General features: G+C 45.6%; 1 pseudogene; it reads right to left on the bottom strand.

Moving 5' to 3' along the window:
* Nucleotides 1-17,849, bottom strand: part of LOC146184712 (luciferin 4-monooxygenase-like) — a 65,414-nt pseudogene that overhangs the window by 31,542 nt on the left and 16,023 nt on the right.

The following is a 17,849-nucleotide window of genomic DNA, read 5'->3' as shown; positions in this document are numbered from 1 at the left end:
TTCTTTGGCATAGTTTCGCGCCTTAGCCACAATTAAGTTCACAAGGCTCCTTAGGAATTGTGTTCTTCATTTTGTTCCGTATTCATGGCAAGCGCGTTGCTGCCAAAGGTTAGTGAGGTGGAGGTCTGGAGGAGGTGTGCCTTCCTGTCACTGGTACTGCTTCGTTGCTAAACACTTGTCCTGGCACGTTTCCTGTACAAGCGGAGTCAAACCTTGGTCCGATCTCGATCTGCCACATGATCTGCAAAGGTCCGCTCCAGTTGCTTGCGGAAGACGTCCGAACGGACGACACTTGCTGCACGCTTAGACAGTTGTCTTCTAGTACCCGAAGTGTAATGTAGAAATGTGACCCCTCGCAGGCGTGTCCAGACAACATTCCAAACGAGAACTCGGGGATGGCTTGTCCGCTTAAGGCCATTTGTGATGTCGCCTTGCAGAGAGTTCAGGCTGATGCGGGTAGCTTGGGTGGCGTCGTTGAGGGGACTAAAGTGCGTTGCATTCATTGCATGCACGAGGTTTGAGCCGTTATGCGTGTCTCCTCGATTCCCATTCAGTGTGTTGCATGTTGAGGGGACCGCCAGTTAGGACATCTGCATCAGGGTGTCCTTTTTGGAAGTCCGAGTTCCAAGACTAATGTATTGTTGCGCTGCTGCGAATCAAGAGTTGGATGTAAGCATATACAACGACTACTTTCCGCTTATACAGCTTGAGCAAGACGCCAACGATTTTCTTGTGGGTGTATGGAGTCGCTTTAGGTTTAGTTCTAGGTTAGTATATGCATAGCCACCAGAACAGCTGCATTGCATTTGTCGATTGCTCCTTGCCGTATGGTACCGTCTGGTCTAATCACTGGTCGCTGTCGATGCGCTATGGTTCGTTGCTCATAAGTAACACAAGGCTAAGTGTAAGAATGAGAACTCGGGTTTCTTGCAGCTGGAGAACAGTGGGGCCCCCTCCCTCCAGGCACCGGAGAAAACCCTTTGAATTACTGTGCGCGAAAAAACGGCAGTTCCTGTGAAAGGTCCACGCGGATCCTGGCTGCGGGGTTAGGTGCTGGAGTATGCCATTGTCACGTTCCAGAAGAACTTGCGCTAAACTTATCACCTCGTTTTGTCTTGCTCCTATGGCTGGCAGAGCAGCAGTCACTTGATTTTCGCTACGAATCTTTATGATCCATACGAAGAGAAAACCTTTGGGGCTAGTTCTTGTGTAGTGTTTAGATGACAAAACTGTTTTTTAGACACACCTCAAGACAATTTATTTCCCTCTCTTGCTGTTGTCAGATAGGAAGAGGATATGACACCCGAAAATGCCGCGCCCCATGGTCACACATAACCTATCAACCTGTCTCGCTAGACAAAATTACAACCTGGTTTTCACGAGCCCGGTATGGAGCATTTTGCGAGCTCGGCTGGTGATCGGAGGGTTAGTGGTTCGATTCACAGGGGAGATTTTTCCATTAAGTGCAGCTTTGGTGGACACTTTCTCCGCAAAGATTTTGACCACGCCACTCATGAGCCAAAAAGGATTTCGCCTTAAAAGTGCGATGGGGTTGTGGTCGGCAAGTGTCGCCACGCATGCAGAATGACACTATGGTCACAGTTGGAAATCAGGCTTCTGGGCTGCTGCACTGGCGCAGGTGAAGAGTCCTTGCGGGGAAAGGTGAATGAATTAGCATTCGCAGTACACGCTTCCGAGCGTTAATTTTGCAGGAGGGTGGGGCTGGCAAGAATCGTGAGCTTGTCGGGGAGAGGTGGAAGCTTTGTCCTGCGTCCTATTACTGGCAATGGTGTAGCTGCTGACGATACTTGTGCATGGCTTCCTGTGTTGCATTGCAACCTGAGATAGTGGCCCCCTGAGCTGCAGCTTCAGCTGTTTTCTTGCATCGGCAGCGCGGCCGATGGCGTTTTGGGACTGCATCGATGGCGGCTGTTAAGCTAGAACGAGTAATGCGTGAGTTTTGACGGGAGAACCTTGTTTGCCGGACACCACGGATTTGCTAGTACGGTCACGGACAGAATAAAATGGACCACGCTTCCGGATTCAAACGGCCGCCGCATTCGTCAGAGTTCTGGCGATGTCCAACATCATCGCACATGTTAGTTTGTGAAACGCGGAGTGTGAGGGTGGACCGTAACTTGAAAAGCGCAAAAAACATTGTTGTTAATGAAGTTTGTCCTTCAAAATCAATCAAAACTGTGTCACTGCTGCCCATGGGCCTTGCAGCAATGTTGCCAGGGGTGCTGTAGTGGCAACGTATGAGCCCTTCGGCACTGCAGCCAGTACGTCAGTGGAGCAGCCCATCTGTGTCGTTGGCTGGTACCGATTTACAAGTTTTCACCAGAATTATGTGGTCGGGGATGCCACTCAGCTGGTTCATATTGAGGAGGTCATGGTTGATGCGGCAATTGGAGGGTAGTGAAGAATAGGGTGATCGAACGGGCCTAGAGTTTGTAACAAAATAACCTAGTGAAGGCGAACTTCTCGTCCGACTCCAGGTCATCAATACGTTGTCGAGGGACGTTGTCGAGGGACGTTGGCGATCCGGTACTGCTGCTTCGGTTGTAAAATGAGAGTACGGGTGGCAGCGCCTCAGTCGATGAGGAAAATTCAAGGCGAGAGCGGTGTTTCCTTTTGTTGGCTGTGTTTCAAGCGTGTTCGGTAGGCGGAACTGTAGCTTTGGCTCTCGCAGAATCCTCAAGGTCCATATTATTGGCGTCGCCTGCAACTGCGTCTGCAGGCAGTTGTGTGGCCTGTTGGTCATCTTGTAGCTGCCTCACCGTAGTTACAGACAATTAGGGCCGATAGTTAGCTCACGATGACACTGGAAATGGCAGCTGGCACCAGTTCGATGCCGCCGCAGGCTCAGGCAAAGGATGGGCGTGCCGTCACTTCGAGCGCTGTTTGGTCTGCCGGTGGGATCCAAAACTCTACTGCAGCAGCGTCAGGTGGGTGAGCGGAGGATTCTTGGTTTCCAACCTTTCTGGGTGTTTCAGGCATCTCCTCCGCCAGTTGCGAGAAACGATTGTTTGTAATTGGTCATGGCACGGCCGGCATTCCTAAGCTTAGGGCCTGGACCGATGATGAATGAGCGTTCAAAGACGCTCCTGTCGGATACGTTGGCCTATTTCCGGGGCTCGAGGTGGTTATGACCGATGAGTTGGCGATTCCTGCAATATTTGCATAATTGGTGGATGCGGACCTCAAAAGAACGCTAGAATTAGCCCGAAAATCATGAGGCAAGCGTAGGCTTGAAAGACTCACTTCACCGTCGTCGAAGATGGGCCTTAGCCGCTGCTGCTTGTGAAGCTTGATTTAGCTATTGGTCTCCCCAGAGTATGCAGATTTTTAATTTGGACTGAATTAAGTTCTCTATTCTAGCATGTTATTAGAGATACCGGACCATTAATTGCCATGCTATTTCATTAAAATGCATCCCGAACTAGTAACTTGGTTATTTGAGAGAAGTATTTAGACGTTGAATTTAGCGATGAAACATGTGATATTACTATAATTTGGAAGCGAGCATGTGTTGTGCACCTACCGTTGTGTAAATGTAGAATGAAAGGCGAACATAACTCTTTTCTTACCCTCGTATGTGGGTATGAACCTATATATTAATGATGCGCACTTGCTCCTGCACGCTGGCACAATGTGCGACTCATCTTATGGCGCATTTGGTTGGGGGAACGAGAGCAGAGGCGCCAAGCATTGCAGAGCAATACAGGAGCACGCCGAGCGAGGATGTAACTGTCCTCCCACAGGAACGATCTTTGCGTGTCGAGAGCAGCGCCACGACCACGTGACAGCACTTCTCTTCCTGCATTCTCCGCCTGCCCGCAGTGGCGGAAGTTGCAGTCCGAGGAGAGGCCAACGCTCCGTGAAGAACCGCTTGTTTTGTATGTCTTTGTTCTCACAGCGGGGCGATTTTCCTCCTTTGGCCCTTTCGACGCCAGCAGCGACGCTCAAACATGCATACAGCACCTGAGCAATGCTTTCTGCTCCTGACCCAAATTCACTTGATTCCGAAAAGCTCGCCAAGCGCCGACGTTTTGCAGCCGCCATTTCGAGCGTCGCCGACTCAAGAAAAAAAAAGATGGCGCGGATATGACGCTTTATGCCATGTGACTTCCTCATCACTAGCTTTAGCTCTCAGCGGAGGAAAAGCTTTCCTCCTCTACCATTGGAAGCCAGTGATTCTACTCCTGCTCTCCCACTGGAGGGCGTCCGTTTGTCTGAGAGCACTTTCGAAGTGCTCTCGAGCGCACCTGATCTCCCACTCGAATTCGCCATTATTGTTGCAATGCAGTGTGTCTACTTCACGATATGGCAAAGAAAACAAAGAAAAGAGGGGGGGGGGTTGCTTCCTTCATAAGCAGGGGTTTTGTGCTAAACCACCGTTAAACGGTTATGGGTGGTTCTAACTCAGGACATTTGGCTTAAATCGAGTGACAGATAGTAAGATGGCAACAAGAAAGAAGGAAATCATTAGAATATGCTTACGGTTATTTCGCTTTAATGACTTTCTTGCGTTTACGGCCGAGTAGGGTTTCCACTCATCTCAGCACGCAACTGTAGTGCCTGATTAAAAAAACTGGCACAGAGCTTGGCGGAAGTCGTGCGATAATAACTTATGAAAAGAGTTTAGATAAAGGGTAAAACATCACAGTTGGGAAAGCCACCGGGCTCCTATGGCATCCACGATGTACCTGTAAGTGCAGGAAATATACCCCTCCTTCTTTTGACGCTGTTTGGTGCACACATGCGCTGAATGCCTTTTAATGTTTTTGTCGAGTGGGGTGATTATGTTAATGACAAGGAGTGTGCTGTGTCTGCTATCGTTGGGTGTGTGCCTTTTGTTAAAGGAGAAAAGCAGGTTAGTACAATAAGCGGCTTATAAAGGACGGGAGTAAATGATCTTCCTTCTTTACGTGTACATGTTGTCACACCATTTATTATATTATCTTTTTCATTTTTCAACTAAGCAGCTTCTTCTCTTCTCATGACTGCACTCATGACCTCAAAATCTTACCTGTACAGATGTTAGGCCTTCGCAAGCATCTTTAATTTTTTTGATGTCTCCCAAATCACAGAAAACGAACTTTGGTTTGGCATCGGATAGTTGGTAACGAGCCTCTCCTGAAAATAAAAGGGGAAGATCATGAGGAATAAAAGCACTGCTGCCGAAATAAAGAATGCTGCCTGAATGCAATTAACATTGTTTCACCCCTGTCAGCAAGCAGGATTTAGGTTAGTACGCATCTTGTAGATGCCCCAGTTAAATCATAAGATGTGTTGTAAATATTCGCATGTTGTCTTGAAATACATCTAACGGACACTGAAGTCATTTCCGGACATTTTATGATATTCTGAACGAGCGCAAAACAAGATGTGGACAAGGAAATTTTGGGTAATGACGGAAATAATATCTCGTTGTCCGTCTTTTTTTGGGCTGATTGATAACGTTTTGTAGATGAAAGTTGTGTTTTGTGCATTCCGCAAAATTGTTTTACAAGACTGGCCAGATTTTTCGCATACCGATAATTGCTGTCACAACGAAGCAGGAACACTGCGCCCTTTAAAAACATTCCCCAATGTGATTGCCTCGCCGTGGTTGGGTAGCGGTTAGGGTGCTCGACTTCTATGCCCAACGATGTGGGATCGAATACCGGTCGCGGTGGCCGCTTTTCGATGGAGGTGAAAAAGCAAGGCGCCCGTTTGCTGTGCGATGTCAGTGCACGCTAAAGAACCCAAAGTGGTCAAAATTTCCAAAGCCCTGCACTACGGCGTCTCTCATAACCTGAGTCACTTTGGGACGTTAAACGCCATAAACCAACCAACAAACCAACCACCAATCACATTGTGATTAAAAGCACGACAGTAATGCCGGTGGGTAGCGGCATGAAATTTTCGCTGGAAGTTTGAGTAATGGTGCCGAATTTCCTGGTTTGCCAAAACGGCAATTTAATTGCGCTGTTGAGGGCGCAACAGCACTTGGATAGACCATCGCGTTCTAAATATTGTATGAAAGATCTTCAGCATACTTGGGGACAGTGTAACTATAAAACAAATACTGCGACTGCTTAACGCGGCCAGCTTTACAACCTTGTAAGGGCCGTCCTCAGGGCAAGGGGGGCGTTTTAGTTTTTATATACGTAAGTACTTACAATCTCTGATGTCGGGAAAACGCGACACATATTCTAGCGTTGACGACGGAAGGAATCTTTTGGATTAGCCGTGCGGCTTTGCTCCTAACTGTGGGGTTTTGACATTTTTATTTTCACGTGTCTGCCTTTTGCATGTAGTGTGCAGTGACTTTGTGATGACAATACTTGGTAACATGGTGTAGTAAGCAGACAGGCTAATATCTGAACTGCTTTTTATGTAGACTAGGGCTCAGAGAAACTCGGTGCGGTGTGCTCACCCGTGGTTTTAGCAAGCCTAGACGCCTGCGTCTCCTGACAGGGCACTATTTATGCACGATACGAAACATTCAGTGAGACTCACTGTGGCATCTTAAATATTATTCAGCACCGTAATTAAGTATGCATACGAGCTTGCTTTCGCAAATAACCTGAGGGTGCTTGTTCTCAGCGGGGCCTTAGTGTCTTTCGCTGTCAATTCGGAATCTATAGCGACGCAGTGACCAATATCAGCCGTTACGGACGCATTTCTGTCTAGGCAAAATACTGAAATGCTCGGGTACTACCTGCTTTCTGTGCACGTTAAAAAGCACAGGCGGTTTGAATTACCCCGCAGCCCCTCATCCCGACATCTCTCACACTTCCCGTACTACAGATTTGGCGCGTTAGACTAAGCATACAACATCTAGCCGCTTCGCGGCTCTTGTAAGTGACATCAGAAGTTAGCGGCACGCACCTATTGAATCAAAGTGCACTGGATCATCACCTTCCGGAGCTGAGAAGGCATGTTGTGGTTCAATGCCGCGTTATTGAGTCCGAGTATCGCACAGGCCTCCAATTCGCACTGGGAACGAGTGGAATTAGACCACGGATCAGCGTCTCGTTTTCGTTCCTGATCATGTAGGCGCGGTGAACTTTAACTCAAGACGATTCCCTAACACAAGACAAGAATGGTACGTGCGCGAACTTTCAACTGTTTATTACAAGTACTTCTCTCCTTATATACACGCATATAAAGAAAACATGTACAAACACGTGTCAGAAACAAGTTTATAACTGCAATTCATCAACCCGTATCCCCTGAGGCACCGCTTTCCATCACGCTGCCTGTTAACAATTGGATCTATCTGCGCGTCAGCGCTATCGATGGATCGCTTACGCATTCCGTGGAACCGGCCCGTGCCATTTCAAATGTTTCAAAGATTATTCTTTCGCGCCGTTCTGTGAAATGTCCAGTTACAGCAGTTTCTTCGAATATTGGGATGCATTTTTTACAGCTATTAACGTGCTTGGAAAAGTAGCTTGGGGCGTTATTTTTGCAGCAGTTCTTTTGATGTTCACCCAATCTTATGTTTATGCATTTTTCGGTCTGACCCACGTATCTCCTGCCGCAAGACAGATGAATGCTGTAAACAACACTCTTATCACAGTTTATGATCTTCCTTTGGTTGTCGATTGCGCATGTTGTGCTAACACTCTTTTTCCTATCCTGGGAGTTAACTTTTCTGCACATTGAGGTTACTTTTTTCTTGGAGGGGTGGGGGGGGGCTCAAAAGACAACGAGGGTTTCATGTTTTGCGGCAATTTTCTCAAGTCGGTGCGATACCTTGTGTACGTACGTTACCACGACCGGCCTCGCCCTTTCTTTTTCCTTCGTTTTCCCAGTTTCTCGTCCGATTACCTCTTTAATCAACTTCTCTGCTATTGCACCAATCAAATGTTTGGGAAAACCACTTGCGGCCAGCCTGTCAAGTTGCAGTTGTACACTTCTTCCCATTTCGTGATCACATGATTTCTTAACGCAATGTCGGAGGGACGAGTATTATACACTCCTTTTTACAAGCTTAGATTCGCATGTGTCATATCTCATTATTGGCTTTTCACCTTTAGTTTTGTACAGTCAGCATGTATGATCCGGGGACAAGTGTATTTCAGTGTCGAGGAACCTGATAGTGGAGTTTTTCAGCATTTCATGCGTAAATTCTAGACCTGCGAACACCGTTCTAAACTTATGTTATACAGGACCAATATCAAGCGACTTGATCATACGATAGGGCAAGCAAAGTAGAAAGTCATCCACATACCGGAAAAATGCCACAAACCCAAGGGCCTCCAGCTCGTTTCTCAGCGTACGGTCGCCTTTCGCCATGTACAGATTAGAAATCAAAGGCGCTATGCATGAGCCTATGCAGATCCCGTCTCGTTGGCTGTATACACTATGCCATCATGCTCGAGAAACAACGAAGTCATGTACACACGCAATAATTCCAAAAAACCACATGCACTAGTTCCACACTGCTTCTCAAATTTGATACCCCCGTATTCGTCTATGCACTCCTCCCCTGCTGTGAGTGCAGCTTTCTGCGGAATGTTATAAAACATGTCTTTAACATCGATGGATAGGCATCCTACAGGTTCATTTTGCTTGAAAAATGCAATAATTTCCTCCGATCCTGGCACCATGAACGGGTCATGGATGGGGACCGCGGATATGTGTTGAACATACTCGGCTACATGCCTTTGCCATGTGCCCCGGTCCTTGACAATCATTCGGAACGCGACCCTTCCTTGTGAGTCTTCACGGCAAAGAATGGTCTCAGTGAAAGCTCACTACTTCCTTTCACCTCAATCCTTAGCTTATCAAGACCCATATGTCCACAACTCTTCGCCACCCCCAAGCGTACCTGGTTAAGGTGTTCCTCACAGGGGTCCGTTGCCTCGAAGTTACTGTTGATGGCTTCCAGAGCTTTCCGGTCATAGTCATCCTTGTTCATGACCACGAATCTTGCTGTCTTGTCTGATAGCAACAATCTAAGGTTCCTTTGCTTCAATAGAGACACTGTTTTTTCCTCGGCGCACCCTCTATTCTTCGGTCTTGAGTATATTCACTTCAGATATATTCATATATATATATCTTCGTACATTCACTTCAGATATCTGATTTTTTGATATACTTTCTGAAAATTATTTTGCCATTATAAAAGGCTTGCGTTTGATGATGCTGCCCGATACGCGACTAAAATAGCTTTTCCTGCACTTCCAGCAGAAAAAAAAGTGCTTTTTAAGCTACCAGTTACGCTCAAACCACCGAGAAAGTATCTTTAGCGACCAAATACTTTTTGCTGCCACTGGAAATGTAATTATAATCAATGTTCCACTGTTCGTTTAACTCTGGTTGTGGTGTCTAGACATAAATTGCATTAGCTTTCTTGCAGTTGGGTAACGTCAGCAAGACACTCACCCAGGATCATGCTCACGGCGATACCTAAGACGTAAATATGGCGAATTGACCAGTAAGTAAAAGGAGTTCGCATTTCTCAGAAAGACCTGTGATACACGCATGCATTATAGGGCCCGAAAAGGCACTGATTATTAAAGCATATGCTATTAAGTGTTAATGTGGTATCTCTACAGGACTACTATTCTTCTAGTGGAGCGGCTGTATCTACCTGAAACTACCCAGAATGCAGACTCTTAATTGCTTTTGCGTCATTGCGACGGACGTCGTCAACTGCAAGTAATTTAAAGTTCCTCATAACAAAAACATGTCATAATGGCTCAGTGCTGACCTGTGCATAAAATTATTATTGTGAAACAAATCGTGTGGACCTGTCGTCGAAGGATCGGAATTTTTCTTTAACTTCATAATGAGACCCTGTGACAGAGGACAACGAATATTCCGTCGGTGCTTAAGTCGAGCCTTTTAAAGTTATCAGGATATTTAGCGCTAATAGTAGGAGGTCATTAAGACAAGCTTAGATGTCGAGCCAAACATTAACTCTCGTGCCTATGCCGCCGCACATCAGCGATGATTCCTTGAATCTGATGTAACGACAGTCAGCACTGTATTGACATCTGAAGAGAGTGAAACAGAAGCTTCGCGAGAAGAGGAGATGTGAACTGCAATTTAAGATATCCAGGGCATTCGCTAACATTTGTTCATTCCTTGCAGGAAAAACAACTAGGATACTTGTGCTCCATCGTAAGTTGTAATATGTTCACAGCCTGTCGTCCTATACACGTATACATACATACATACATACATACATACATACATACATACATACATACATACATACATACATACATACATACATACATACATACATACATACATACATACATACATACATACATACATACATACATACATACATACATACATACCGTCTTTGCCAAAAGTAACCAGGCTGCATGGATCTGCTTCTCAACCATGTGGTAGCTAAATCATACCACTGCTAAAGCTCTAAATCTCTCCAATGTAAAGGCGAGCGCCTGTCCTCACTTATTAACTAGTTGTGATCATCTGGAAATCATTATTGGCTTTACAGTACACGTGAGAAGCAAAACATGCAGCCTGGTTACTTTTGGCAAAGACGATACATACATACATACATACATACATACATACATACATACATACATACATACATACATACATACATACATACATACACACATGCACACACAAGCAAGGCGCCCGTGTGCTGTGCGATGTCAGTGCACGTTAAAGAACCCCAGGTGGTCGAAATTTCCGGAGTTCTCCACTACGGCTTCTCTCATAGCCTGAGTCGGTTTGGGACGTTCAACCCCACAAACAAAACCAAACATACATACATAAATATATACATACATACATGCATGCAAGCTTACATACATACATACATGCACACATGCACATACATACATGCACGCATACATACATACATACATACATACATACATACATACATACATACATACATACATACATACATACATACATACATACATACATACATACATACATACATACATACATACATGCATACATACATGCATACATACATACATACATGCATACATACATACATACATACATACATACATACATACATACATACATACATACATACATACATACATACATACATACATACATACATACATACATACATAGGCGCCCAAATCTAACTGGCATGCGCGAGCGGCGACTTTTCTGTGCGTCAGCGCCCTATGACGGAGCGAAGTTGGAAACAGGATGAGGCTAAGCGCATGCTCACAAAGCACGCTCAGCTGGGCGCGTCGTCTGCCAGGCTGTTCCTTCTTAAGGACTCCCCCCTCCTTATCGCGTTTCGACGAGCAGCCAGCGTGAGTAGGCGAATGGTTTTGCTCGTATTTTACGTTCCGAAGAACAGCGTCACAGCAGCCAAGAGAGGAAAGAAAATTTAAAGATAAGCCGAACACACCCAATCACGCGATAAGCCCGAGAACATGGATCGGTCTTTTGTTACTTGCTGACGCGAACGCTTTTTTTCATCTGTATGAAGGGCGCTTGTCAACTCTGCAGGCTTCATGCTTCAGCGTGGCGACGAAACTAAAAGGCCGCTGTGAAACTGAAGTGAAGCTGCTCTACAGCCGTGTTCGCGGCATTTCGCAAGTTATCAAAATGCCACCACGTATACCTGAGGCAACAAGACTCCGAATTATAGGAATGTCATTGGGCGGCTCATCGCAGAAGGAGATTGCTAAAGCAACTGGAGTGGCTGCGGCTTCAGTGGGCAGAATCACACGTGCCTACCGGGACGAAAAAAGGATCGAAGATGCTCCTCGCTACCTCATCAGAAAAACAACAGAAGAAGAAGACTTGCAGATTGTTGCCTGCGCTAGTGATAGCCCTTTCATAGCAGCGGGTGAAATAAGGGCTACCCTCGGCCTTAATGGGTCAGACGAATTAATTAGGCAACGGCTAAAGGAAGCAGGGATCAGAAACAGGACGGCTGCACAGAAGCCCCTACTTTCCGACAGTGCCAGAGCAAAAAGGCTTGCCTTCGCTCAAGAGCATCTGCACTGGACCGTCGACGATTGGCAAAACGTCGCGTTTACAGATGAAAGCACTATCTGCACTCAGTGGGACCAGAAACAAAAGGTATACCGTCCAGTCTCTAAGAGGTAAATAATTAGACTTGTCTTTTGTCGCGTGGCTTGCTTTATTATATACCATATCATTATTTTGCTACCGACTGTCATTAATTCGGATTAAATACTCCTTTTTTTTAGGTATGATCCCCGCTACGTCCAGAACGTCAAAGCAAGTGGCCGAACATCTGTGAATGTGTTGGGGGTGGTTACGAAGGATGGCCTCGGGCCTCTTCACCGCATTGATGGTCGGCTGTGCTCCGAAGCCTACATTGGAATCATTGACCACCAGCTCCTGCCTCACGTGCTTGATGGACCATACAAAGATGGATATTTCCTACTGCAGTATGATCTCTCTCCGATCCACACGGCTCACGCAGTGACCGCGCACCTTGAGAACCTTTGAGTGATGACGCTAGACTGGCCGCCGAAGGGCGCGGACATGAATGTCATTGAAAACGTTTGGGGCATTTTAAAAGCCAATATGTCAAGAATGGGCCTCCATACCGCATCTTCTGATGAATTGTGGGAGGCTATTAAAAGTCAGTGGGAAGAACTGAAGGCCGACAGCGACCTTGTACCGGCGCTCTACGACTCCTTGCCACGCCGCATGTCTGCTGTCGTCGGGTTTGGCGGTGACTTCACCCACTACTGATCGGCCTGTGAGCGCCCATAATTGGTCCACACCATTGTTTTTTTGTTTTATAGCGTTCCAGCAAGCATGCAGCGCGTAATAAAATGATTTACGGCACCATTTTGTGTTGTTTCGCTTAGATGCTGGCAAAGGGCTTTAATACGCTTGACAGTAACAAAAAATATTTCTTACGACCCTGAAAAATAACGCGTGACACAAGCCGAGTATTTAGGAGCGTCCCTTTGCGATGACATCCATTATGTTTGTCATGTCGCTTGAGATACACGGGGTGGCATTCTGATAGCTATCGCGAAATGCCGCGAACACGGCTGTAGAGCAGCTTCACTTCAGTTTCACAGCGGCCTTTTAGTTTCGTCGCCACGCTGAAGCATAAAGCCTGCAGAGTTGTAAGCGCCCTTCATACAGATGAAAAAAAGCGTTCGCGTCAGCAAGTAACAAAAGACCGATCCATGTTCTCGGGCTTATCGCGTGATTGGGTGTGTTCGGCTTATCTTTAAATTTTCTTTCCTCTCTTGGCTGCTGCGACGCTGTTCTTCGGAACGTAAAATACGAGCAAAACCATTCGCCTACTCACGCTGGCTGCTCGTCGAAACGCGATAAGGAGGGGTGACGTCCTTAAGAAGGAACAGCCTGGCAGACGACGGGCCCAGCTGAGCGTGCTTTGTGAGCATGCGCTTAGCCTCATCCTGTTTCCAACTTCGCTCCGTCATATGGCGCTGACGCACAGAAAAGTCGCCGCTCGCGCACGCCAGTTAAAGATTTGGGCGCCTGTACATACATACATACATTTTTTGTGGGTTTGAACGTCCCAAAGCGACTCAGGCTATGAGAGATGCCGTAGCGGAGGACTCCAGAAATTTCGACCACCTGGGGTTCTATAACGTGCACTGACATCGCGCAGCACACGGGCGCCTTGCTTTTCGCCTCCATAGAAAAGCGGCCGCCGAGACCGGGATTGGATCCCGCATCCTTGGGCGTTTGACACTCGTTTGAGTAGCTAAAGTTGCAGGCTGGGACTTGCGCTAGCTAGGGCAACAATCTTCCGTGGGATGTGAGATCACATAGCTGTTAAAAATGCTGCCGATTCGACCGGTGCGGCATGTCCGCTGACAGTCATCTTGTCAGTTGACTGGTTCAACTGTGACCGCCAACCTCAGTTGAACTGAACTGCAGTCGAGATTTCAACTGCAGTTGGCGCTGCCGTGTACCATCGCTAACTGCCGTTCAGTTCAACTGACCGCCAACTGAACTGCCGTTGAAAATGCCCGTATAACAAGGGTATCAGAAACATAAGAGCTATGTGGATTCGGAGCGAAAGCGATAAGCAACATATCGTGGAGTAAATAATTTATTCTTTGATGAAACAATTTTTGCTTCTACCACTGAATGGCGGCTGTGATGACGTCCCAGACGAATTGTGGTTGCATGCGGCATACAAAAACTGCAGTGTGGTTGTTGTTTTGCTGATTTTAATTGACACCAACTCTTGGACAAGCTTGTCCAAGAGGTGGAACTACAAAATTAAGTTGGTTTGGTTTAGAGGGTTTAGCGTCCCAAAGCGACTAAGGTTATTGAGGCGCGGTAGTGGAAGGGGACGGAAATTTCCACCAGCTAGGGTTCTTCACCGTGCACTGACATCTCACAAAACACAGACGCCTGTCTTTTCGCCTCCATTGAAAAAAGGCCTCCGCAGCCGAAATTCAATCCCGCACCCCCGGTATAGCAGTCGAGCACCTGACAACAGCGCCTCCGTGGAGGGCGGACCACAAAAAACGAATACGGAGTGATCATACGCACTTTATTTGTAACTTCACGTGACATCAACTCGTCTGTGACGTTACATGTTTCAACAGGAGGTTGAAGCCGAATTCAAAACTGCATAAAATTCAAATATGAGTATTTATCTGGTGTAGATGAATTACTCGTCTTGGCTGATGAATACTACTATCTCACGCCTTTTTGAAAAGAGAAAGATAAACACGTATCGAAACATTTCTCCCTATACCGTTATGATAAAAACACACGGCAGCGCCTGATTTTGAACAATAGAAGTGAATTGTAGCACTCTGAGAGTTTCATTAACGGCAGTTATTTGACAATGCTCAAAACGTAACGGCATTGGATGCCCGAATATTTTGAATATTTTCTGGGATTGTTTCTGAAACTTTCTCACATATTGTTTACCATCAGAGCAATGATGCATACCAAGATATTCCTATAGCTGGCACAAGTTTGTTATCTAAACTTAAACAAAAACGTGTCACCTAAGTTCGTTATGTCAATCTGACAGCTGTGGTGAACACAGGATATAGTTTAGAGCCAGAATATCAGTACGCACCGTAAGCTTAGATAATGTTTGTAAATATGTTCATAAAATTACCGTAAACGTTATAACAACTCCCTTATGATTGTTCTAAAACACTTTCTACTGGTTTTATATGTTAAGTTTCATGTACTTGTGAGCATAGGACGGACTTAAGATGCAAAGTTTTTCTTCCGATTATATGATTTATGCAAAGCTGTTCAAAAACTATTTCGAAAAATGCAGCCAGTTAGTTTCTATGCCATTTTAGCTACTCGCTGCCAGCGAAACAACACGCTAAGAGTAAACTTTTGTCACGCATTGGACGCTTAGACCATTCTCATCAATATGTGCATGACAGTACCTTAACATAATATCTAATGGTCGCCTAAATTAAAAGTTATCCCAGAAAGTTAGACCTCATTAATCCCATAGCACTAGAGAAAAAATGAACTTTTTTTGTTCAAAAGTAAGGTACGAAATTCATGAAAGTGTGTGAAAATGAAGCTCGAACTCAATGCAGCTTTGGTGTTGCTTCACGGCCAATAAAATCCCGGTGGAGAAAATGCTGCTGGGCTCTAAGCCGTGTCTTGAAACGCTATCGGCTGCTCCTAAAAACCGGCTTGGGAAGCTATGAAATGCGAATCAAAGGTGGAAGTTATAGAGAGTTGTTTTATAGAGCCCATAAAGTTTTACATTTTTGTATGCGTATTTCATGTATGTGATTTGATTTTTAGCATTGTGATACAGACTCGAACTCTGGCCGCCTGCCTGGGTAATAACGAAGCAAAAATACACCTGCACTAGCCAGTGGTATAGTGCTCCTGTGTTTATTATGGAAACACTGTGACTACGTTACAGGTAGAGAAACGGGGATGAAATATTGCAAGTTTTCCTTTATCAAAAAGAGCCCCTAACAAGGGTACAGGGGGATGGGGAAGCCCGAGTTCGCAGGTTGAGCCAAAGTTTCAACAAGTGGACGTCCTCTTGCCGAAACGTTGGCTCGACCTGCAAACTGAGGCTCCCCCCCTCCCCCTTTCTTGCCCTTGCACAGTGCTCTTTTTGATAAAGGAAAACTTCATTTTTCGGGTAACCGTCGGTGAAGTGATTGCAATCGTTTTCGAAAAGGAAGGTTTGAGTACCAAGCTATTTAAATCAGCAAGTTTGAATTTATGATCTTGGCTTGGAAACGAACACAAGGGCAGGAGGGTGGAGAAACAGGACGCACATACTGCCCACCGCAGGCAAGTACCTAATAATTTTTAAAGGAAATTAAATTATTTTGTTCTTTATTATAGGCTTCCTATATATTTGTTTTGAGCATCAGATATGACCACAGCCTACGTGCTATTATCCTTGTTCTCTTGTTTCTGTTTTCCACTGAAAACATTTTCTGATTCGCAGATATCTGTGGTTATGATCTGTCTCTTTTTATTACTTGTTCACGGCATGCTTTGATTTATAGTTCCTGGACCTGTATTTGTTATTGACGCATTCGACATGACACGTACACTTCGAAGGAACAGCATTGTGTAACTTTTATGCGGACATCGTTCATCGGCCGTTCGGCCTGAATTTAGGTTAAATATTATGACCATCTTATTTCAAGGTCCTTGGTAGATCGCATTTTGGTTTCCAGATTATCAGGCGAAGTAGAATAAATTACTGCTTTAATCTGAAAGCACGTTTAAGAATAAGCGTAATACGCTGCTGGGGACGGTGCAGTGATCATTGTATAGGCTTCGGTTTCATGGCCTGAAGCCTATAAAGAACGAGCACCAACTGGTTTATTTATACTACCTGCAGTGGTATTTACTTACGGCAAAAAACAGCATTACAATGGCATGTGCTGGCCGTCGTGTGATCACTGCGCTGAACAAGAACCAATTATAGCATCACTCATGGTGATGGAGGACGGAGAAATAGATTGGCCACTATGTGCTATTTTGTGGAGCCGCTACCTAAAAGACTATATGCCAGAGTATATATGACGATGACATCCTGAATGAAGGTGCCAGTTTAGTGCTGTTTGTCCCTTCGTTTCCTCCAGGCCTCCTGTCGTTACGCTGCATCACTTGTAGCTGTGACTAGCTGTAAGCTACTGCTATCAAAGGCTTATTCAATGCACAAAAGCTAATCGAGTTACCAGTGCCTGTACTTAGCCGCCTGCTTCCCCGCCTGTGTGAACCGGGCAAAAAATGTGTTTACATTGGAGCGAATTAGCTGTATTGTTTTATTGAGCCTTGTGTACGGCCCATTGATGCAGGTAAGCCAGGCTGTCCCACTTGAGCGCAGTTCATAGGCCATTACCTTCACGGCTTTGATGCTGTACGGAAATGCACCCGCGCGAACAGGCTAGCGCAGTGCGAAGCGCGAACCGCAGGTGGTATGACATCCTTAAGTGCGACAAGGTTGCTATCCTACTGGAAATAAGCCTGTGGGGAAATTTGTTCCAGCTGTGATTTTGACAGAGCAGACTATGCAGACATGCCTCTGGCGCAGAAACGGAAAAAAAAGATACAGACAACGATAAATTTATCGTGTTTTATTCAACTGCTCTAATTCGCTTCATTTCACTAAAAATTTGATTTTGTGTGCAAAATTCTTGCATGACTTGGCATATATTTCCATTTTCACTCACATGCAGTTCAACTACGTAGAGCCATGCGTCCGAACATGCTTAAAGCTAGTGTGAGGTCGTAGGGAATAAATAAAAAGAATACGAGTAAAATGTGAAAAAAAAAAAATCAGTCTTGTTTAATTTTCTTTCCGTTCTACATGCCCACCTAAAAATGGGTGTAGCAAAGCTTTGGTGGGCTCTAAACGCACTGTGTCCTACGCCAGAGCACAG

The sequence above is a fragment of the Amblyomma maculatum genome, chromosome 7 (genome assembly GCF_055883805.1).
Source record: "Amblyomma maculatum isolate TAMU_Amacu chromosome 7, ASM5588380v1, whole genome shotgun sequence".
NCBI classification, from domain to species: Eukaryota; Metazoa; Arthropoda; class Arachnida; order Ixodida; family Ixodidae; genus Amblyomma; species Amblyomma maculatum.
The sequence above is the reverse complement of the archived record's forward strand: the minus strand, read 5'-3'. Positions and strand labels throughout refer to the sequence as shown.